The sequence below is a fragment of the Mixophyes fleayi genome, chromosome 1 (assembly GCF_038048845.1).
Source record: "Mixophyes fleayi isolate aMixFle1 chromosome 1, aMixFle1.hap1, whole genome shotgun sequence".
Taxonomy (NCBI): domain Eukaryota; kingdom Metazoa; phylum Chordata; class Amphibia; order Anura; family Limnodynastidae; genus Mixophyes; species Mixophyes fleayi.
This window is the reverse complement of record NC_134402.1, coordinates 149,184,532-149,210,072: the sequence shown is the minus strand read 5'-3', so window position 1 is coordinate 149,210,072 and position 25,541 is coordinate 149,184,532. Positions and strand designations below refer to the sequence as shown.

The 25,541-nt window shown below is 40.8% G+C and overlaps 1 long non-coding RNA gene across 1 annotated transcript in view; it reads right to left on the bottom strand.

Annotated features, from left to right (window-relative positions):
* The window catches only part of LOC142143629 (uncharacterized), a 108,062-nt gene that overhangs the window by 16,263 nt on the left and 66,258 nt on the right, over positions 1–25,541 (bottom strand). Inside the window, exon 3 of the long non-coding RNA XR_012689556.1 lies at positions 21,995–22,057. This is a non-coding gene — a long non-coding RNA (uncharacterized LOC142143629). The remainder of the gene's footprint in view (positions 1–21,994; positions 22,058–25,541) is intronic.

Below are 25,541 nucleotides of genomic sequence, written 5' to 3'. Positions count from 1 at the left end.
CCCCCTAGTCAAGTAGGGGGAGGGATCATAGTTAAATGAATACAGCCATTTTTCCATAGAGTTCAATCCAGCTGTCATTTGTGTTGTAAAATCTCCCTTTCAGCATGTATGTTTGTATTCAAATCTTTGTATTCCTATTATTCACTGCTTTCTTATTTCTCATTTTTTTACATCTATGCTAGTCTCTCTCTCTCTCTCTCTCTCTCTCTCTCTCTGCTCTGGTAGGAAAAAAAAACAAAAAAACAAACAGACACAGTCTCATCAATGGGGCTAAGACATATTTTTTTTTTTTTTTTAAATAAGACAAATTCAGGAATACACACACTAGATTGACATGAGTCACAGAAACAGTCAGGGGTTTTGTTTTCATGTGTATAGAAACTGCTGATTTTAAGTAGAAATGTTCTGTTGTGGAAATACGATTCATGTTTTATAGAATGTATTTCTGTTTTGTATTGTTTTTTTGCTTTTTTTGTGGCTTGTGCCTCCTGTACAAAAATGTGCCTTTAAATGGATGCACAAAGGGTGGGGAGGACAGGAGGACAGAAGAATGCTAGAGGTTAAGCATATAGATATGCATCTCTGTATAGAACATTGGAGTAGGATCTTTACCACAAGATACGACATAATGTGAAACCCTAAAAAATGTAGAATTTTCGTGTTTTATAGTTTTTCACTGTTAGACAGACATGTACTGGATACTGTTATATTTGAAGAAAGTGTTATAGAAATAGACCCCTTTGTCTTTCTCACATAGTCAAGTAGCTGAATGTGAGGTACTGAGAATGGCATGTGAGTTGGTAGAGGGAAAATCGATTAATATACTTTGGCCTTCAGCATTTTTCTAGTCTAGGGGGCGATGTTGAGGTGACTGAGAAATCTTTTTATAGCAATACCAGCACATGAGTAGGACACTACATAGAGGACTTTATACAGTGACACAGTTACCAACTGAAGTAGCTGCTAGTAAAGTCTACATTTACACACACAGCCATACATGGCTGTCACACCAGGGCGAACATAGCTGTGAAATAGACAGCAGGGTTTTATGTGACGGCTAAAAAATCTATGTTTTGTTTTGTTTTTTCGTTGTATTGTTTTAGTTTTTAAAATGTGAACACACACACACATTCACGCATACACATAGTGGTTAATATATGAAGATTTGTGTAACCTGAAGAATTAACTGTCTGGAAGGTGAAGAGATGTGGTGAGGAGTCTGGTGGACTCTGGAGAGATGGACAAGGTAGACCAGTAGCTCCCAGAGTGTATCTTCCAGACCCAGCGGAGGCAGCACATGGCCTGGCTCGGCTTGGTACAGAAGGTATGTGCAAGCTGGTAAGAGTATATTGGGGTGCACCAGACATTTCGTCTCAAGCTAGTAGGACGGCAACGTCCTATCTTGATTAAGAGAATGTCAGGAAAATGATATCAATAGAGCCATCCCATATCCCTCCTGCAGATGGGTTTTCCCCTCTGGTAAAACAAATCCACATCATCCAATTACCACCATGCAGGATCCTCAAGTATACACTGGTGTACCAATGAAATATGTCTGGGTAAAGGTGTATTGAAATGTGTCTAATGTATTACTGTGTCATACTCAAAGCTTTTGTTATTCAATGTGATAGTCCTAGAGTTATAATAGATGATAGGGGTATTCATGTTATTGATAACAGATGTATAATGTATGAGTAGTGGTAACAAATCACATATTTTTGATTAGCCACAAACCAGTGTGAACATAAAGTAACGTGACTGACAGCTTCAGGCCACTAGTCCTTCCCCGCTACCAAAAGGTCACTCCTGGGCAGCATCTTAACCTGTCAGTTTTTGAAATGTTCTTGACCCCTCGTGAGATGAGATTGTAACTGGGAGGCTAGGTTAGACCTTGAGAGAAGGTAAATAGTGAGACAGCAACCGAGAACGTCCAAAACACTGTTTCCTGAAAAGTCACACTAACTGTCAGGATGTTGGCTCGTGAGAGTAAGTTGTGGAACAGAAATTTCTTAGGCTCAGGTTATTTGACAGACAGGTACCAGGTGTAGGCTACCAGCATCACGGCTTCAAGGGTAGCAGAGACACACTGGTGCCCATTCCACCCACTGCAGAGGAGCCAACACTCAGAGAAGGGTCCAAGGGCACTCATGAGTCTGTTCTGGAAGGCCTCGAATGCAGTTAGTAGCACCTGAGCCAAAGGCGAAGACAGTTGTCCAGCATGAAGTTGTAGTTTTTCCTGTTTTGTGTTCTCTCATTTCATTCTCTTCTCAGGACGGTCAATTCTTTTGATTATTAGCAGATGACAGAGGCTGGTTCTGGCAATGATAATGAAGTATTGGGGATGAAGGAGAAGTTAGTAGCATAATCGGTCCAGCTAATTACTCTATTCAATTCAGGGGTAAAGGAAAATTTGGAAACCTTGGAGCTTGGAGAAAGTGCGAGAGGCTATTGTCTGAGTAGCATTACGTCCGTAAGTGTGGCGACCCCATAGTTAAAAAGAGGTACACCCAGCTATGCCAGTTCACTAATATTCGGACTTGAGCAGGCATCCTTGAGAATGTTTATCATTCTTGGGAGGGTACGGTTTTAGACCAAACAAAGTGCTGGGCGTGCTCTCACGTGCCTCAATGATTATATCAAGTAGGATTAGTTCTCTTTCCACTAAATATTCTTGAGGTACCCGAATTATGGGTGGGAGGTCACTAGGGGAAAAGTACAACACCTAGGTCCCTTAGTCTGGAGTCTCCCAATAGTTTAAAAGCTGATCACTGTTAAATCTGAGTATTGGGAGACTGGGAAGAACGAACAGACAATAGCCCGCCCACAAGTGTCGATGAAAAGAACTGATGACATTATTAGAAGTGTGTATATTAACGCAAGCTGAAGGAGATTGTATATAACATTATTGATAGACATAGGATGATGCTATTGATGAACATGAAGTGTTTAAATGTATTCTGAGCTTAAAGACATGCGTTGGACAGATGAACCTTTTAAACTTGAAGAACTGTAGTAGAGTATTCTGTATAGCTGATACATGTTCTATTGTACCTTGTACCCTTCCAAATAATGTATTACGTGTTTTATTGCACCCTTGAAGGGCATACAAAAGGTTATCTCCAAGCTCCAGAAATGTACGGTCTATAGTAAAAGAAGAAATCGTTTTGAGGATTAAGACTCTCTTATGATAACTTGTTTAGATCTACAAACAGCGTGGTCATACCCCAAGGGGGATTTGCATTACATAACAATGAAACGTGGTACTGAGATCCTGCATATAACATCTTTAAGGTGATAGTTTATTGTACTATCAAAGGGTGGACTGTCGAAGTCGTATAATTGGATGAACGAAAGTATATTGGTTAATATTGTTTTGCCGTGCGATTGTGATCCATACGCCATGTAACACTGTAAAATGCGCACGCACTATAATATTTAGTTTCACATATATATTTCACATTTCACATATATATTTATAGATTCCATTCCAATGTGATTTATGAGCTGACAGTATTTGGTTTATTATTATTTTATATATTATGATTATATGCACACTTTAGTGTTATTTAAGGTTCAGGTCATAATAAATGTGTCATGTCTGATATCATACTAATCCCTTTTACATTTTGTGACTGTCCGGTTCACTCTGCGAAGGGATCGCAGAGTGCATACGCAAGTTATTAATGTTAAGGAATTATGGACTATTAGGATTAGTAATCTTGGCGGGAAGATCAGAGCTCATCCCCTGGAGAAATGACCCCCTCCTTTGGATTCCTTAGATTGAATCAGCCTATGACCTGTTTACCCTGGAACCACCCTTGTCTGGACCTATAGAAGCAAGCTACGTCATCTCTATTGTTCACTGTGTAACACTGACTGCATATATAATCATAGCTGCACCCCCACCAGCCTCAGACTTCACTGATCACAGTATTCAAGGGTGAATCACTGTCCAGGGGTGCCCGTGGTTAGCGCAGCGAGCGCATGCGATAGCAGCGGTATGTATGTATCTTTTGGTATTGGCTGTACTGTACTGTACTGTATCATAATATAATAATGTATTGAATTGTTGACTATTTACATCTGCTAAAATAAATCACTTTGTGCGTTAGAAACACAATACAATCGCCTATGCAATGCTTATTTAAAAATGATAGAATTACTTTAATAATACACAGTACAGAAAATTTCTCCTGATGCGACAATTTTACCAACAACAAAATAAAAAAAAAATACCATTCAGCATGCTGATTCATGTGTACACACTATACACTTTTTACTCCATTTACCTTCAGATCTGTGCTCTTCATCTGTCATAACCATTGGCACTTGGGTATAATATCTTTGCCCGATGGACAAAATCACAGTCACAATCCCAATATACTGAGAGCGCCAGCACAATGTGCGGTAGAAAGACACAGTCGTTTATGCTAAAGATCTGCTGATATCAGACTGAATTCCTTTTGAACTGTCCCACTGGAGTATATCGCGTGGAGCACCACAACCACGCAGTCCTCTCCAAGACAGCGGGTGGTGCGCTGTGAAATGAATTCCCCAGGTAAGTATACCAACATACAGCAGTTCCTATTTCTTCTTGGAGCCATGGATCAAAGGTGGCAGCCGGCTGTAAATATCTCTCTCAACAACGACCAAATATCAGCTAATGGACTTGACTTCCAGATAATTATGCATGATGTACTACATGAGTCACAGAAAGTCCAGTCTGACGTGCTTCATCGCACATGGCGATATCATCAGAACTGCCACATCCGTAGCAAGCTTTTGACATCTCAAAGGTATTTTGTTGTTATAGTGATGACTACAAGTATGCATGCCAGAACATGTTTGCAAGTAAGAAAATATATAAGAATGCTTGTTATGTACAGTACGCATTAAGAACATCCTGACTCATGTATTTCATGTAAATAATATATGTTCACTAATGCTTACTAAGTCATTAAGAGATGTATCTGCCGTTTTTGAGCGTATAGTACGCAACATTAGTTTGCATTTGCCTACAACCGGCCCATACGCAGAAAAACGCATCCCTGTCTGTTCGGTCTTCATATGCAAACGATGCTGAGTATAGCCTACGATTTCGGAGACGGAATCTCATAGATAGATACATAATTTCATGATAGTGAAAATACCATATTTTTGTAATATGAGAAATTTATACAGTTTTTTAAAAAGTCTGCTGCAAAATTAACGGCATGTTATACAAGGGTATGGTCAAGTCAGTGATTTGGGACAGGGTGCACTCAAAACTATAACAGCATTCAATGAACAGGAACTAATAATTTATTGCAAAGAACGGATAGAATGTAAAAATTAATAATTTGGACACCCATGTGGCATAGATTGGTTACTCCAAAAAAGCCATATTAAAACAACAAGAGAATCATACTCCCTCTACTTCTGTTAATGTAAGCGCATCATGAGTCCTTATCCTAGGAAACTAAGAATATTGAATAAAAGAATTCTAGTGGTAAAACTCAGTGAATCCTTCATGTATTGTAGACATATACGGCTCTCCAGGGTGCTATCCAGATCACCCAAAGCTGGCCTAGCACAGCACATCAAAAACGGTTTATAGCTTTAATTATATGTAATGTTCTGATAACTCTTACTGCTTTCTAACAAAAAATTAGGAATCACTGGCATAAGAAATTGTGCAGTCTTAAATCACTCATTCCGTTTTATTGGGTATGAACTCTGGTCAGGTTTTTTCTTCCTTTTAGTAAATGATAGACTGTCAATTTTACTTCTTGAAATTAGGAATCTGAAGCATTAACAAGAACACTTGAGCCAAGAGAGAAATGTGTATTTCCAAAATATTTATAAAAGTAACTAGATGTATCATAAATCTTCATTTGCAATGTTGAGCCTTTTCTACCAAGGGGAAATTAAACAATAGAAGTCTATGGGTGTTTGTAGACAAACTGACATTGTGAAGCTCAGTAAGCTGCCAAGTTTCATCTCCTGTGACAATTAAACAAGGGCACATGAACTCTTTAAATAGTTTAGGAATGCCAATTTAATCTTAATTGAGGTCAGGATGTTCTATGAGCTTCTTGGAATCTAAATAACTTGGAATACTCCATACAATGCTATGTCCAGTGTTAAGCGACCTCTGACATGATAAAAACGTGAATAATGAAATATGTCTATTTCTCGAATTACATTAACACTATATAGCACATGCTTTCAAAGAAAGCTTTGTAACTCCTAGTGATTCATTCAACCTTGCACTTCCAATACAACTGTGCAGACTCTGCCCTTTTCCTTAAGGAGATTACTGTACTTGGTAGGGAGGAGTGAGCGTCTATGTGACATTAATCTCTTTGACACTTTCTTTTGCTTTGGTGATTTTATACTTGTACAAAATGTTTTCTATCCATTGCCTAGAGCAGAAAGCAGTTCTATTGAATAATAAATTAAGGGTTATAAATGGTTAGACAAGATTCCTATTGTATATTCGGTGAGTACCCAGGTGTAACGAGCAGTAGAGGCCAGTGCTCATTATATGATCTGACATTTGTTAGAAATTTGAATCACCAAGAGAAGAAAAATGGTACTTATTAGCCTTATACCAGGTTTACCTGTATCCAGTCCTCAGGGAGACCTAACAGTGCATATTTTCCAGGTCACAAGTGAAATAATTAGTACCACAGTGTCAGTCAGTAATGAATCTACCTGCTCTCCAGATATGGATATCATGCACTGTTAAGGCTACCGGAGTACTGGATTTGGGAATCCCTGGCTTATATAATTATGTATTATGAAATTATTTGCTCATATATAAAATTTTTAGGGATTAGTGATTTCTACTAGTGCTTCTGCAAACCACGTCTTCCAGGAAGAGTGAAGGAAAGCAGTGGTGCAAGTAAATATCAAGAGTAGGAATTAAGTTCCAGTTAAAAAATATTTTCAGGAATGGTTTTCCCCTAGTAGCTGAAAGTGATGAAGAAGGATATAAGTATAAAATGAGTAACACTCCCCAGCCACAGGAGTGCCATAACTAACTAAGTCTCTACATATTCAAGCACACACTGCTGTCTCACTTCAGTAGCAAATAGTTAACTCTTTTATAACTTTGGTTACAAGACACGTCCCTTTCTACTCTCTGCTCTAGATAGACTGCTTTTAACACTAGCAACGGTCCTTATCAATATCTCCTCATGCCTTTCGGTTTCTGCCATGCTCCTGTGGTATTCCAAGGATTTGTGAATTATATCTTCTAAGACCTTCTATATACATCGTTAGTGATCTATATGGTTGATATCTTAATCTATACTTTAGCCCCTCCTGACTTACCCTTGTCACATATTACCAAGGATTTAATCAATGATATGCCTATTAGTAAAAGATTTAATACCATCTGGGTCGAGCTGTATCAATTTTCCAAGGCTGCTCATTTCATCCCTCTTTTCAGTCTTCCCAGTGCCTTAGACTTTTTCATTTAATATATTTTTTGGTTCCATGGTTGTCCCAAGGAGATCATCTCTGACCGTGGTGTGCAATTTATTTCTAGGTTCTGGAGAACTTTATGTTAACAGCTTACAATTTTCTTTCAGCTGCCATCCACAATCACCAATAAGAGAAAATCTAAGTGACCCAAGTTTTAGAGACATTTATTAGAATCTACTTTTCTGCTAGTCGTACAACTGGGTGAACTTGTTACCTTGGGCAGAATTCGCTCACAATAATCACTACCATGAATCATCTTCAATGATCCTGTCCTGTACTTTAATGACTATTATCAAGGCACCTTGTTCGGTGTCTTCTCTGTATCTACACTCCAGTACTTCTCGATTGCTATATTTTCTCCAACATCATTCCCACACACAAAAACCATGAATGAGACCTACCCCAGGGGCCGCACCTGTATGGCATACACCACTAATTCCATCCAGCTTTGACCAGTGTCACGTTATACTCCGAGTTCGGGGACTAGGTAGTGCAAACTTGGGCTGATTTCGGATCATATGATAGGTATGCATTAGTCTGCAAACACCCTATGGCCAGTCTAAAGTGCTTAAGGTGAAATTATTGTTGTTTATGTGTCTCTTTTGTATTTTTAGCCTTGTGTGTAGTTGAACCATGTACAGGCAGTGAGTTTACTACAGTAATTACTCATTTATTCAAGATTGAAGACTTTGAAAGCAGGACCTGCATTTATTTCAGTATGTGCTCTAATCATAATTAACGTAAAATTAATATATGTATATACTTCTTCAAATAATATATATATATATATATATATATGCAGTGAGATTTCATGCAATTGTTTATTATTAGTTGGTTCTGGTGTCATCACTGAATTGTATTTTATAAGGAGTAATGCTCCGATGTTATAAATAACTACAGATATTAAATGTCACCTCGGATTTATATTATCTATATGAAACCACTTGCCCCATAGCCTCGTGCCTTGCTATGGTTACAGAAATTGGTAACTTCTAACATTTATATACTTAACAGTAGGGAGTACATTATCTTATATATTATACAGATACAATAAAAAAAATGCACAATAAGTACACATCTGTTTTCACTATCACCTACAGTGTTTAATGCAATTGAGCTTTCTCACTGAAACAAAGGCTCTTCCTTATGGAGAAGACAAGCCCTGTAGTACACATCAAATAGTAGTGGGAAGTGCATTTCACTGTTCTGCTGGCTCCAAATATTCTTCCTTATCTTCTAGTGACAGGGAGATAAACAGAAGGGGGTCATTGTATGTACATGACATCAAAAGCAAGAGCATCCATCAATGGGAGCAGAAAATTTGAATCGTTGTCTCAATAATTCTAACCAGTGGTGGATTCCTTAAATGTCTGTGTGCAACAGAGGAGGAAGAATTAGAAGTCAACAGATTGCAGTAACTTTGCCCAATCAGGATTTCACTGCCGCCTGTAGCCTGGCAGTGGAACCATTCATTGTTCAGTGCACATAGAAGTTTACAGACATTCACTGTAGGCTGAAGCCCCCACTGAACAGGATCAGGACTAAAATGAACAAATGATGGAATTCCCAAGGAAGAATGATTCAAAAACAAAACTTAATTTAACTTAGTTTTAGCAGATTGATGAACAACATGGGCATTAAAGTGACAGAGATTATACTCATACGAGAAAGGCAAGTACCACACCTTCTCCACTACTTCACTATTTACAACATCCTTCTTTGGCAGTAACGTGTCTATAGAATAAATAGACAAAAGGAATTAAATGAAAATATATGCCAAATGAAATGTCTGCTGTTTTCAGGAATGCTGAAATATTTTGTGAGTATTAAAGGAAAGCTGTAGGATAACAATTTATAGCATAATAATATGTTGGCAGACAGACAGATGCTCTAAACATATAGAAGATTGATATTGGGTATTAACAAAGGAATGCTGGAATAGAACTATACAAAGTTTAGACTATGTGGTCAGAGAACAATGCATGACAATGCAATCCTCATTCAATATGGTTTTAATTAAAAGAAGATGTACATCTTTCTAGAGTAAGCAGCTACTATATGAACTGTTGCATTCTCTTTCATTATGTCTTGCAAAAATACTTTTCCTTTTCACGTGTCCAATGGGAGAAAACAAGCTCATCATCCTAAATATGTGTCTACTATAGAGAAATAAAACGCACAGGATCTTATTTACAATGTAAAGTCCATGCACAGCACAAAATACCTTGGTGTTACACCAGTCCACCCTGTGCCCATCAAGGTGCATGCCCACTCTAGGGAGACATGCAAACTAGAAATGTGCCTAGATGTGCAGTGAGATGGGAAAATCTAAAGAGTTGCTGTGTGCAAAACTATAAACATCACAGCAAACATCCAACCTCATATCCAGAGATGGATTAACAATAGGGTTAAAGGAGCTACAGCCCAGGGGCCTCGGGCAGCTGGGGGGCCCACCGGCAATCATTGGGTCGGGAGCGTCCCCGCCCCCAGCTCCAACTGTCATCTGTTCAAGGAGAATGGCAGGCAGCTAACAGCAAAGTACTTACGCGGCGCGCAGTAATTTCATTACTGAGATTACAGTGTGACGCGGAAGCACTACAGGAAGTGTGGGGGGTCATGGGTGGGGGGGCTCACAGTACCCTTAGCCCGGGGGCCTCCCTTCCCTTAATCCAGCCCTGCTCATATCCTTTGAGCATTTTCACTTTCATTGAATAAAACAATTACATTTCTCGCCTATAATACTGCTTGGCCTATGGCTTAAATGACTGTTTTTATTAAATGTTCTTATTACACATGGTTATTTGTGTGTTTGAGGTTTTGTTTTACATATAAGTAAAGTGCATATAGGCATGCAATTCTCCTCCAAAGTGCATCAAAATATATCCAATTAAAAGTATAGACTAAGACACAATCTCTGCCAGCTCATAGCTAGTAGCTTAGATGCAGAATGAATATGGCTGTGCGTCCCTCAGTGCAGCGAGAAATGCTCCTGAAAATGAGACCTCACCATTCAACAATATTGTTCTGCTAAATGAAATCTTAGTTTTTCACTGCTCTATGATACTAGTGGGCCTATTTCTTACTGAGGAAGGGCCTCACTCCACTCATTGCCCTCTTTATACCCTCAATACTAAGCATTCTACACATTAATTAGCCCCAGAACTGCATTTATGTTGACCCTTCCTTAATGGAGATTTGCAATTCTTAATAAAACTTGTAAAATACATTGGATGAAAATGTAGATGTTATTTAGATACACAGTAAACACCTTAACTAGTTACTTCAAAAATAAAAAAATAATACTCGTTAATATGTCCAGAATTGTTACAATAAGGTCACCATGCCACTTCCTCCTTACATTTTCTATGTAAAGGCCCTGAATAAGCCTTGATTGGCTTACATGATTTCAGAAAGACTCACAGTGTAGTCCGCACCCACCTTGTCAATCATGACCCTGCATTGGTCAGAGTGAAACTGGTTGTTTCTTGTAAAGGGCAAGGATAAATTTCTACCCAAAACACACCCAAACCCAGCAGTGAAAAGTGCAGAACCTTTTCCTACTACCCTGGTATTGTGTGCACCAATGGTAAGGGCCACCGAGAGGGGTGGGGGGGGGGGGCAGGCCCTCACAGCCAATCTTGTTTTTTCTTTAAAAAAAAATGTTTTATATTTATTTCTTTTTTATTAATATTTTTTGTGCGACATACTATGGGTGGCTCTCCCCCTTCGTTGGTGGGGGGAGCCGGGTGTTTAAAAAAAAAAAGAGAACAATTACTCATGTGATCGCGGCACCGGCTTTCCCCTTCCCTCCTCTCTACTCCGTTTGCACTGAATGTTGGCCGTGACGTGATGACGTCACGCCCAACATTCAGTGAGGAGCGGCGCAGTGAGGACAAAGTCAAAAGAAAGAAGAGCAAAGAGAAGAGGTGAAATGAAAGGAAAGAAGCTAATAAAAGGTAAGTAAAGAAATGGAGATGCAAGGGGAGGTAAACAACACCAAGTGATGAAGAAAGGGGAGAGAGAGCGAGAAAGGCACAGTGATGGAGGGCGAGAGAGAGAGGCACAGTGATGGAGGAGGGGAGAGAGAGAGAGGCACAGTGATGGAGGGGGGGGAGAAATGCACATTGATCAAGGAGAGGGGGGATAGAGAAAGGCACATTGATGAAGGAGAGGGGGAGAGAGAAAGGCACATTGATAAAGGAGAGAGAGGGGGGAGAGAGAGAGAAAGGCACATTGATAAAGGAGAGGGGGGATAGAAAGGCACATTGATGAAGGAGATGGGGGGAGAGAGAAAGGCACATTGATGAAGGAGAGGGGGGAGAGAAAGGCACATTGATGAAGGGGAGGGGGGGAGAGAGAAAGGCACATTGATGAAGGAGAGGGGGAGAGCAAAAGGCACATTGATGAAGGAGAGGGGGGGAGAGAGAAAGGCTTATTGATGAAGGAGAGGGGGGAGATAAAAGCCCATTCATGAAGGAGAGAGAGAGGGAGAGAGAAAGGCACATTGATGAAGGAGGGGGGGAGGCACATTGATGAAGGAGAGGGGGGGAGAGAAAGGCACATTGATGAAGGAGGGGGAGGCACATTGATGAAGGAGAGGGGGGGAGAGAAAGACACATTGATGAAGGAGAAGGGGGAGTGAGAAAGGCACATTGATGAATGAGAAGGGGGGGAGAAAGAAAGGCACATTGATGAAGGAGAGGGGGGAAGAGAGAAAGGCACAGCGATGAGAGGGGGGAGAGAGAAAGGCACAGCGATGACAGAGAGGGGGGAGAGAGATAGGCACCCCTGCTCCTTTCTAGTTCCTATTGTAATCTCTCCCCATGAAGAAGACATGGGGAGAGATTATGTAACCATTGATGTGCATTAGACAGCCAGTACAGTGGTCCAAAAGGACACTCAGCAGTATAACTAAAGAGGTTAATCTGCTACTATTGAACACCCTAAAGCCTGTAAATCATCATGCCTATGCATGGGAATTAAGTTAGTAAAGAATGTTTGAACTGTCACTTCCTGAGTTAGAAAACCATTTGATCATGAATAAACTCAGTAAATACATGATAAACAATACAGTAAATAGAAACTTGTGTGGTAATTATTCTTGTTTGCTTGATGTCTTCCTATCCAGCCAGATCTATCATACTGGTGCAGGTAGTCCTAAAGTGACTGCTGAGAAAAATATCTAGTTCCAGAGGCCTTGGTTTGGGTGAAAGGGCCAGCGTAACCGGAGGGTAGGAACAACGGCTACATACCGGTAAGATAAACTTTTTTCACTGTTTATGAAAATGAGGATCGCGGTATATGATCACCTATCGAGGTAAAGAATTTATCAGTAGATTTGAAATATCTGCTGGAGCACTTTATTATTTAATATATTAACGAATTACTCTCTGGTATCAATTGGGATCAGAACTCCTATATATTACTGATATCTGGGAACAATGTTTTTCTAATCATGTTTATGGAGGATTCCATAGAAGAATTTTGTTGAATTTTTATGTGCATATGGTATGAATAACGGTTACCTACCAGCAAGATAAATTATTTTTACTGTTTATGGAAATGAGGGCTATGGTATATTACCAACTATTAAGGTGAGAAATCCATTTGAAGATTGGGAATATTTTGGAGCACTTTATTATACAACATATCAACAAATTACCTTCAAGAAACAGTTGGTATCGGAACTCCTACATATTATTGTCATCTGGGAGCAGTGTTTTTCTAATTATGTTAATGGAGGATTCCAAAGGTGAATTTTGTTGAATTCTCAAGTGCACAGGTTATTTATACCTGGTTTTGTATTTCCAATCGGTAGCAGGGACAAATATTAAGGAGTCTTGGTCACAGAACCTACATCACATATTTATGTACTAAAAGGTTTTTCATTTATGCTTAAATATTTTTTATGTATGGTGATGTATATTAAACGTGTTTTATTTTTAAAAAATAATCCTTTTATTTTTATTTCTTGATTTGGGAGAGTGATTGCTAGTCCACCTCTCTCCACACACTTTTTTTGTATATATTTGTGACTCTTCCTACAGCGCTGTTCTTTTTGTGTGTTTGTGACTTTTCTATGTAGGGTTCTACAATAGGCCCTAAATTAGCTGCAGTGGGTATTAGTCATTGGTGATATTAAAAAACCAATCTTAGAGATTTCCATCCAATATTGAATAACCTATACTGAGGACCTCTCCTCCTCCTGTAAGCGCCGGATTTAGCCATTTGTGGGAACCAGTGTAACATATGCTTAATCAATGCAAATGAAGGGAGAATCAGAATTCAGAACAGCTTTTGTAAATGCAGTTTGTTTTGTTTAGTACCACAAACTATAGCACTGGCTGATAGGTGGTCCAGCACATATATTTTTTTTTAGTCACTTAATTTTATTATTATTATTATTATTATCGTAGATTTGTAAGGCACCACAGTGCTCCGCAACACTGTACAGTAGAGAAAATTATACATAAATAAAACAGGAGCATTCAAGGTAGTCAAAATAAACACATACATGATAAAAAAAGGGTATGGAGGACCCTGCTCATTAGAGAGCTTACATTCTAAGTGAAAGAGGGCACAGCTGAAACAAGAGGAGCAAATGTGCCTTAGATTGGAAATTGGGACAGTTGTGAGTGTGGATTAGTGTGAATAGTATTATCGTAGATAAGGTCACCTCTATAAAAGAGATGTGTTTTTAAAGAGCACATAAGATTTGAAGGCACGGGAGAAGTCTTGTAGGCGGGAGTGAGAGGTGGGTACCAGAGGCAGGTCAGAGGTAGATCTAAGAGGGCGGGAGGGAGAGTATTTTAATATAAGAGTGACTGTATGCAGGGGTAGCATTGTTGAGGGCTTTGTAGGTAAGGATGAGCGGTGAGAGAGGAAGATAAGTCTTGCAGCAGAATTTAGGATGGATTGAAGTGTGGATATAGGGGTGTCAGCAATGTCAGATAGCAGGAGGTTGCAATAGTAAAGACGGGAGATGATGAGAGAATGGCTAAGAGTTTTGGTAGCATGTTGGGTAAGAAAAGGGCGTATTATGGCAATGTTTTTAAGGTGGAGTCAACACAACTGAGAGAGAGTCTGGATGTGAGTAATTAAGCAGAGGGCAGAGTCAAGTGTGACACCAATGCAGCGGGCTTAGGAGACTGAGGAAATTGTGGTGTTATTGACAGTGAGGGAGATTTGGGGGCAGGTGGTGACTCATAAAAATATCATTTTACTGATGAGCGTCCTTTAGGACCATGGCACTGGCTCTCTAATGCACATCAATGGCTACATAATCTCTCCCCATAAAATAAATATATTCATTTATAGAATTTTTACATTGTTCTCAGACGAGCGGTACAATAGTAGTAATATACATGCATAACACAATGACTGCTTAGACAGCATGACATAGAACAGAAATACATGCAAAAGCAATCAATCGAAAAACAAGATATCCAAGTGTCACGAAAAACAGGTAAAAACATGTTCTCGGTGGAAGTGTTAGTATATTACTGCTATGGGATGGATGGTTGGGGGTTAAAGGGGTTCAGGGATATGTGTCAGGGGGGAGCGGGGGTCATTAGAAACAAGGCATGTTCAGTCCATGCTGGGCAGTAAGGCCTTGTGGTACATACACCATGGATCCCAGATATTGTGAAACAAGACCACTTTTTTATTCTGGAGGCTACTGATATCCCATCTTAGATACAAACCAGATGCGGTTTATGGCCTCTGGGCGAGAAGGGGGTTATGAATTTCCCAGTTTTGGGCTATTTAAAATTTGTCTGCACAGGAGATATGTAAACTAATTTTGCAATGAATTTAGGATGGAGGCGCATAAGAGGGCGTTAGTGATTGTCAAATTAAGTTCAGTGATGTCCATTATTAGATACCACATATCAGTCTAAAAGGAAGCGATTGCTGAACAGGGCCACCAAATGTGTTTGAAGTCGCCCCGCTGTCCCCATTCTCTAAAACCCATATCAGAGGTGTTTGGGAAATTGTGTGCAGGTGGGTGCGAACCAGGTAAAACTGGTGAAGACCTTGTAGGAGTTCTTCTTAATGGCTGCACTAATGGAGAACATGGACACACGGGAGTGATTGGTTTCCCACACTTTCTCCCGAAAGGCAGTTCAGAGGTTAGCTTCCCAGGCCATTACATGAGTAGCAGGTGGAGGATTCTGCTGGGCAAGGACAGTATAGTAGAGGGAGCTACCCCCCTTGTAATCAGCTTTATATATGCATGTGTGCTTTATTTGAGAAAGACGTTGTGGAAGTCAAATAATTGGATGAAGTAGGCTAAATTAGTTATTATTGGTTTACCGTGCAATTGCGTTTAGTTCACCACTGATAATGACGCAATTGCATGGATTAATAACACACACATTTACATTCACACTTACACTTGGAAATAGTACATATTTATTAAGGTTTTAATTCACATTTATTTATTAGTAAAATGTATTAGAGATTATTTATAAATAGATAATACTACAGTAAAGGTTCTGGTCCACAGAAATGTGTGGAGTTTGGTCTCATATTAATTATATATTTACTAAAATCTGTATTTTACTACGTGTAATCTGATATCAATAGGGAAGCGATAGCATTTTCCGATCGCAAGTTATGAATGGTATGAGATTAATACCCAAAAGTACTTTGTTTATGGGTTACCTTAAACTGTTTTTTCAGCGGGAAAACACGTAGGCAACAGTTGGAGTAAGTTTCCCCCACCTTTGAAGAAGAGATCAAAGGAACTGACCTATGACTAGCAGTCTACTGGAACATTGTTAATCCTGGACCAATGAAGACCTCTCTTAGTGTTATCTGTGTATATTTGTGACATCATCACTGTTTATGTTAATTAAAACTGTATATAAGCAAGTCCCTGGGCCAGTGTAAAGCTCTCTTTCTTCCTGACTGCAGACTACCAGACTGAATATGGACCTGGGCCTTGCGTAATGTAATGTATTCGGTTTATACTTTCCTATATTATGCTATACCTTTTATGCATCATCATGGTTTGCTGTTATCCTGCTATATTTTGCTATTAAATCTCTTTGTGCGCTGGAACCACAATCATCGCATTGGACAATATTTATTGGTAACGACAAAATGAACATTACAACGCTGAGGGGGTGTGGATTTAAGAGAAGACTGCACAAAATAGCGTATTTAAAGATATCGGTATTTTGTGTTGGAAATATTGTTTGTGTCTTTCTTATATATCAGAGAATGGTCTTACACCAAAATCTCCTACAATGTCGTGAAAACACGTAATCACTGAAGCCCTCCCTTCCAAAGCCATGCCAGTCTCCTGTCCAAGGGAGAAAAGAGGGTGATCTCATATTGGGGTGAGTGGAAAGGGAAGGTCTGACAGGCAGAGACTCACAGAGTCCCAATGAGAAAGTGTAAAAACACACCGTAGGATCAGAACATTCTGAGACAGGTCTATGTGGCTTAGGCTTAATTTTTTCTCTAGATCAACTCAACACTTGACATGTGGAGTAACATGCCTAGTCAACATTTGGCTCAGTTGGGAGGCTTGATAGTATCTGCGCAACAGGGCCGCTGGACACCGAAGCTCTAGCTAGCAGATCACGTATGATCCTAGGTTTTCTGTAGTTCCAAATAAAGTTATTACTTGTGGTTTGAAGGGAGAGGTCCAACACATTTTATTAAAGGCAAGTAAATGAAAGGAATATATTGTATACAGTAATCAGAATGGCAGGTATGTAACAGTACATCACCGGGCATTATAGCAAATATGTGTAAGGGCCCAGCAATGCCGCTCTAGCCTCCCAGGCCCTCCGCTCTGCTCTCAAAGAGCTAAGTGTGGGCCTGGCAGAAACCACATCTGTTCTACTCTTTTGAGATCTGCGTGGCCTCGAGGAGGAGCAGGGCATTGTTTGAGAAGGATGACCCAACATTGCCAGTATTCATTCATTCCATTCCTCATAGCAGCTCCACCCCCTGCACATTTTTTTCTGTTTTATACAGTATGCATGCCTCCTCAGTGGGCTCTGAATCATTCACGCATCTCCAGACCACAAAATAAGTTCTGTACCATACACTACAGACAGAAAGGACTCTAAAATATATACTTACTGTTAAAACAGTACTATGTCTGTTATGCTAGCCACCAGCATTGGCTCAGTCATGCGTACGAACAATTAGAATGAGTTTTGCAACTAGAATGAGTAAATAAATGCTTTTACCTTCAAACCATAGCATAGCATTGAGGTCAACTTGTGCACTGACCTACACAACTATGTATCAAGGATGGTGGGAGAAACATAGGGTTTTCAATGATAAACAAGTTGGATATTTGAACTTTGTTTCACATAGATGTGTGTGTGTGCACACCAGAATATTTCTGCATTAGTTTTAAAGAAGCCTTATATCACTATTGTGTCATAACAGGGACCCTGCCCCTTCTACTCTGTACCTCAACATGTATTTATTCCTGCTTGCTCTCCCCCTCTCTTATTATGACCTGCCCCTGTCACATATACTCCTGCCCGTGAGTCATAAGTGGAGAGATCACTCTCTGCAACAAGATTAGCACATTTGTCTCCTGAAATACTCTGTTCTAATAAACACATTCATAGGGGTAAGTTTATCAAGCTGCAGGTTTCTGGCGGGTTTGAAAAGTGGAGATGTTGCCTTTAGCAACCAATCAGATTCTATATATCATTTATTTAATTCATTCTACAAAGTGATAGCTAGAATCTGATTGGTTTCTATAAGCAACATTTCCGCTTTTCAAATCTGCTGGTAACTCGCACCTTGATAAATTTAACCCCAGGGGGTAAATGTATCAAAGTGCGAGTTTGCCAGCGTGTTTAAATCGTGGCAAATCGCGGGTGTTTACCCGCGAGTTTTAAAAAAAAAAATGGAAATGTATCAAGCTGCGATTTTGACACTCATGTTCAAAATCGCTGGTCATCTCTGGCGATTTTGAGCAATGTTAACACTCACGAGTTTAGCAAACTCTCCTGTGTTTGGCAAACTCGCCTGTGTTGTAACAGTGAGTTGTCAACACATCACTGTTACACTGGCCCTGGTTAAAAGTTAAAGTATAGATAAAAGTAAAAAAAAAAAAAAAAAAAGCGTGGGGTCCCCCCGCCATTTATGCTTAACCCTAGTGCTGCCTGACTAGTGCTGGTCCCGTGAAAATCGGGGAAAAATTTTGCGTGTGGTCCCCCCGATTTTCACTTTACCAGCACTAGGCAAACCAGCCAGGGTTGGCGGCACTATAGCAGGGGGACGCGCGGCAGGGGTCCCCCTGCCATAATGACTAACCAACCCTAGACTGTTCAGCGCTGGGCTGGATTCCCTAGGGAGTGGGGTCCGCCGAAAAAAACGAGCGGGCCCCCCCCCCCCCCTAGAAAGAACCAGCCCAGTGCTGATAGCACTAGGGCTCTTTCTACTACCCCTGGGCTGTAGGTAGTAGGGTAATATGGCGAGAAAGTGTCACCAATTTTTTTTGTGGAACTACAAGTCCCACCCAGCCAGGTTGCCCTAAAAACTGTGGCCATGCTGTTGCTTCTATAACTACAAGCACCAGCATACCCACGGCAGCCAGGGCATGTTGGCACTTGGAGAACCACAAGTGCCAACATGCCCTGACATCCCTGGCTTGCTGGGCCCTGTAGTTTACAAAACAACAACTCCCTCATAAAAACCACATATATTTATTAAAAATAAAAACCCCACAATAAATACACTAACCACCCTCTTTTTAACCACATCTATTTATTAAAAATAAAAACACCCCAAATATTCACCAAAGATGTCTTCTTTCTGCTTTCAAACGTCCAGGCTTGCCCCAGTCCCTTAATATTTATACCTCCAATCTTGCCGGCTTGCCCCAGTCCCAGCCATTTTGTACCTCCAAAAACAATTGAAGAAAAGCAGGAACACTTCGGCCAGAAGGGCCCCATATTTGTAAGATCCCGACTCTGTGTACTTGCTTGAAGAAAAATAAAAAAACTCCTTCCCCGCCACAAACACCTCCTACCTAGTAGGAGGTCCGAATCGCAATAACCCTACATTGTTTGCGTAAGTTTAAAGTACAGTATAATGTGATTTTCCCACGCTATTGGGGAAATCACCTAATACTGTACCTAGAGCTTACGCAAGTGCTGGTAAAGTTAAAATCGGGGGGGCCCCACGCAAAAATTTTCCCTAGTCAGGCAGCACTAGGGTTAAGCATAAATAGCGGGGGGACCTCACGCTTTTTTTAAAAAAAACTTTTATCTATTCTTTAACTTTTTAACACTGCCAGGGCAGTGTAACAGTGATGTGTTTCTACAACACGCTGCTATCAAGCAGCGTGTTGTATCTGGCGTGTTTAGAAGCAAACTCTCCTGAGTTTGCTAACTCGCAGCTTCATACATTGGAGACTTGTATAGCTGCAGTGGCAAACAGTCGGGAGTTTGATCTCTGGCGATTTTGCAAGTAGCGATATTGACAGAAGCAGAACTCTGGCGATTTTGTATGAAAACTCAGCTTCATACATTGGCGAGTTTCAACTCTCCTGAGAAAATCGCTGGAGTTGCAAACTCGCACTTTGATACATTTACCCCCAGGTCTTATTGGGTAATAAACGGAGTATATCTGGACAAGCAAGAGATAAAGATTGAATACAGTAAGGTGGTCTGACCCAGGGCCGTCTTTCCCATTGGGCACAATGGGCAGGTGCCCGGGGGCCCTGCAGCCCAGGGGGGCCCGTCGGAGGCAGCAAAAAAAAAAAAAAACCTGGAAAAAAAAAAAAGACAATACTTCCCTTGCGATCAGCTGGCGATCCGGCTCCCTCCATGGTCTCCTCCTCCGTGCGGTGCTCGCAGTGCATGTCGGGCGTGATGTCATCACTCCCGTCCGACATCCATTGCGGAGCGCGACGGAGGAGGAGACCATGGAGGGAGCCGGATCGCCAGCTGACCGCAAGGTAAATATTGTCTTTTTTTTTTTTTCCAGGTTTTTTTTTTTTTGCTGCCTCCGACGGGCCCCCACTGGGCTGCAGGGCCCATATATATGATCATTTTTTTTTCTTTGTACATATAGGGGCCCCGGTGCACTGCTGTGCACGGGGGCCCAAGATGTTCTTAAGAGGGCCCTGGTCTGACTCTGAATTTCTAAACAACTCTGTTTTGATTACATTTATTACATTTTATCAAGTGTCTTGCTACATTACTGGAACACATTGGTGATGTAAATTTGTACCACTTGTTGCATTGATACATTATTTTTTGTAAATTTACCATTTGTATATTAGTGTAGATTAAACAGTTTTTTTTTACTATATAAACCAGTAATAAATCTTCAAATTATTTTTTAATTATATTAACAATAAAAAGGGAAGGAAAGTAGGAAAGAAAAGAGAAGGGCAAAGGAAAGGGGCAGAAGAAAAAAGAAAGGGCGGAGAGCAGAGGGAGTTGAGTGTTGAAGTGCAAAAGTCTGCAGAGGGGGCGGGGTGGCTGGTTGTTTCAAGTTTTTAGCTAACTGCTGCCAGCAAATGGGGGACCAGTTTTTGGCTTTGTACACTAACATCCAGGAGCGTTTCGAAAGTAGGATACTCCAAGGATCTTTCGGTACTTGTTGCTTTATCATTGAATTGCTGATAAAGTATACCTTGTCCTTGAGTCTCAACCTCTGAGACTGACCTGGCCATAAGGTCCGGCCAACTCAAACCCCTCTTACCCAACAAATGAATCTCAACACGGTGGTGAAAGGATGACCACACACAGGTCATGTAGTGCATGGATGCCCAGAACACAATTGAATGACCCAACCCCCCATATCAGTGTAAACACCATGTACACATCTAGAAACAAAATGTCAAGTGGAGTCCTGTCAGACAAATAACAAGACACCAGCAAAGAGTCGCTGAGTAGAAGGAGGGGTTTTCATTAACCCATATGCTTGTAAAAACAAACAAACAAACATATAAAGCCTTGGAAGCATGTAGCTAATCAGTTCTTTGCCCAAGGAAAAAATTAGAAAAATCCCTTTATGTCCTCACTAAAAGTGACAAGCCTCAAAGCCTTGGGTTACCGAGGGTAGCAGACGGGCATATTACCATCTAGTTGATCTGATAAATGTCCGGCAGGCATTGGACTTACATCACCCTAAGCTCCATAACTTGCTATAGAATACTAGTCTACAGCCAAAGCAGTGGCTGCTCCAATCCTAAATAACTAGGTGTCATAGTGTTTCGGGTCCAACCCGAGAAAATTCCATGGGCCTCCTAAAAATTGCACCAGATTGATATTTTGTTAGGGGTGAGGCATAGCTGTGTATCAACGACATCCCTCTGCTGTCTGCCAGCTATATGTCGTACATAAGGCGACCAGACATTTAACCACTCTAGACATAGCCAAAGGGTACTGGCAAGTACAGTTGACAGACAGAAAAAGAGAGCTTTTTCATCTCCAGAGGGTTTGTTCCATTATAAGAGGTCAACATTTTGGTTACATGGGGCTCCCACCACATTTCAGAGAATGAACATGTACAATATGCTGTAGCTTACCTTGATGATTCAAGGACTCCATCCATGTGGCAGGGTTAATGGCCAGCCCCAAAAAAGTGTTACCTGGGGATGTAGGAGGTGAAGAAGTTAGGGTACACCATAGGCAGAGGTCTGATAATGCCCCAATTTAATAAAATTAAGGCAATACAAAAATGGTCAAGACCTTTAAACAAGAAGCAGGCTAGAGCTTTTCTGGGACTCACTGGGTACTATAGAAGGTTTATTCCCAATTTTGTCACTATTGCTGTTCCATTGACTGACCTTACCAAGTGTGTAAAGTCAGTTATGATTACGTGAAGTCCTGAAGCAGAAAACACTTTTTATGCATTAAAGGTAGCGTTATGCACCCAACCCTTTTTTAAGACCCCTGATTTTAAAAAAGAATTTGTCATGTAGACAGATGTGTCAAAAGTATGGATAGGTGCGGTGTTATCCCAAAATAAAGATGGCGAGGAGCATACTCTTATTTATTGAAGCAGAAAATTAAATGTACATGAGAGAAATTTTGCTATTATGAAGAGGCTCTGGAAATGAAATGGACGTTACCTGTTGGGGCGGAAATTTAAGTTGATCACGGATCATGCTCATGAATGGCAGAGAATAAAGAAATCAATGGTAGAATAACAAGGTGGTTTTGGGCTTTGCAAACTTTTAACTTGTATTGTCTGGGGACTACAAGTGTTCCTCCCCACAGTTTGAAACAAGGGGAGGGGGGGTGACATAAGCACTGGGACAGTGATTGAGGGCAGATATGTATCTCATAGGCTTCAGTCTTGCACATTTTAAAACCCCAGACTGCTCTGTTTGGAAAAACTTGCTCAAAGTTTGTTTTCAGCACTAGGAAAACCTTGTAAGGGTCCCTGGTGTTAGGAATGGAAAGAGAAGCGTGGACTCAATTCATATGACCCATTTTAAGTTTTCCAGGGAACAGGTTGCTGGCTAATCAGGAGCTGCACCTAATGAGGTGCTGTTAAAGGGCTTTGTTATGTCTGTGTCTATTATTACTAATAGTAATTGTCCAATGGAATCATTGTGGTTCTAAAGCACAAAAGAGGTTTAATAGCAATAAGCAGCAAAACACAATAAGAATGTTACAAAAATATAACTGATACATACGCAGCGCACCCTGGATCCAGGAATAGTCATCAAAGCTGAAGTCTGTTGGCAAAGAGGCTGTTCTTGTATCAAAGGCCAGTTTATATACAGTTTGATTTAGAAAACAACAGTGATGATGTCACAATTATACACAGATAACACTAAGAAAGTTCTTCATTGGTCCAGGGTTTATGGTGTTTCAGTAGACTACTGGTCATGGGTCATTTCAATCATTCCTCTTTCGAAAGGTGGGGGCAACTCACTCCAACTGCTGTATATGTGTCTTCCTATCGAAAAACCAGTTTAAACTGACCCATAACAGTGCTTTTGAGTATTAATCTCATACTATTCATAATTAGCGATCACTATGTGCAATCGCTTCTCTGTTGATACCGGATTCCTGCTGGTAAAATGTGGATTAATATGAGAACAAACTCCATACATTTCTGAGGACCTGAACCATAAATACCTTTACCAGGGCCGGACTGGGACTAAAAATCAGCCCTGGCATTTAAAGTACACAGGCCCACATCAGTTTTTGCAGGAAAGAAATTTTGCGCCGCCACGCAGCGCCGGCACCGAAAAAGGCGTGACCACATTGTGTTGTGGATGTGGCCAACATGGGGCAAAGATACATACATCAAAATAAAACATTACATTTATCACGCCATCCCCCGAGGCACATTATGATACCCCCAGCCCACTGTACTTATCTTAGCGAGCAGACTGGGGCACCGGTACCATCTAGTCATCACCTTGTACTGTTTCAATTAATCAAATGCTAACTAGCTAGACTGAGTGCGTAGAAAGATATCATTCCAGTCCTGTTCGGCTATTGAACAGTCCAATTCCCGCACCCAGTCTCATGTGAAGGTGGGTCGTTTACTATAGAAATGCTCAATAAGGATACTGTAAATGAGATAGTGTATGTCTGGGATATTATGAGGTGGTACATAAAGATTCAAACTGAGATTCCCGAATCCCCGGAGAGCCCAGGAAGTGACATATCTCTCCATATCTCCGCCAAGGAAGTGACATATCTCTCCATATCTCCGCATCCGGGAGTTACCATTTACTGGAGATCAGCGAAATGTAAAACCTAAGAGGCACCCACCAGCTGGCCGACACGATTGAGTCCCGCCCCAATCCACTGTCTAAAGGTCCATCTAGTAAGGCCTGGAGGGAAGTCTGGTTGTCAAATGTCGGTGTCAGAGGTGAGTGTCGTGAAGAGTTGTGTGGAACCGAACGTACTTTGGCCCATCTAGCCAGAGTTGGAGTAACAGTCGGATGGGCAATTTTAGGAAGTGATGATAACCAGGGCGTGGATTGAAGTAACTTGCCCGAGACATAGCTCTCTATCCAGACCCATTGCTTGTCAGGACTCTGCCTTGTCCAGTCCAACACTCTATTTTCATTACAGCGTCGTAATACAAAGCAAAGAGAGTTGTAGGCCCCCGGCATGTTTACATATATATAATATGTTGTGTTTAAAACGGGGACATCTACCCTTCCACGCGAAATAACAAACAGTTTTATGTAGTATCTTGAACCAGAGGCGGGAAGGTGTATAGGGAGCGTGTGGAGCAGGTAGAGGATCCGAGGCAATAGGTTAATTTTTACCACATTGACTCTGCCTATCAGGGAAAAGCCTTTTGGAAGCCAATTCCTCAGGTTCTTACAAATTGTGTTGGTGATGGGTATAAAATTTTCTTCAAAGTTCTTCGAATTGTCTTTGTTAATAATAACCGCCAAGTATTTGAGTCAAGTGGGGTGCCAGGTGAATGGGAAAGATGGCTTCAGGCCTTCAACTACTGCCTCAGGCGCAGAGATGTTAAGTGCCACAGATTTTGAGTACTTACTTTTAAAACTAGAAAGTTCACCAAAAGAATGGAATTCTGCTAACATATTGGGAATTGAAATCACAGGGTTAGTAAGAATGGCCAGAAGGCCATCCACGAAGAGGACAAGCTTGAAACTTTTGTCCTCTATCTGCAGACCAGAAATGTCAGGGTTAGCTCGAATGAAGCGCGCCAAAGCTTCCATGCACAAAATAAAAATCAAGGGGACAACCCTATCTAGTACCATTTAATATAACAATGAGCTCTTAAAACTTCCCATTAACCTTAACCCTTGCCGTCGGCTGTGAATACAAGGCGGCAATCCGGGCCAAACTCAGCGGGCCCAGGCCCAGGTGGCTGATGACCCCTCGCATAAACTCCCAATCTACTCTATCAAATGCTTTTTCAGCGTCTGTAGATAACAGAACTGTTGGAATGTTGGTGGTGGTTGCAAACTGTACTAAGTTAATTAGTTTTGTGGTATTGTCCCGTGCCTCCCTCCCCGGGACAAACCCTACCTGGTCGGAATGAATGATTTGAGATAAATAAGGTTTTAACCTATTTGCTATCAATTTATCATACAGCTTTATATCCCCATTAAGTAGAGATATCGG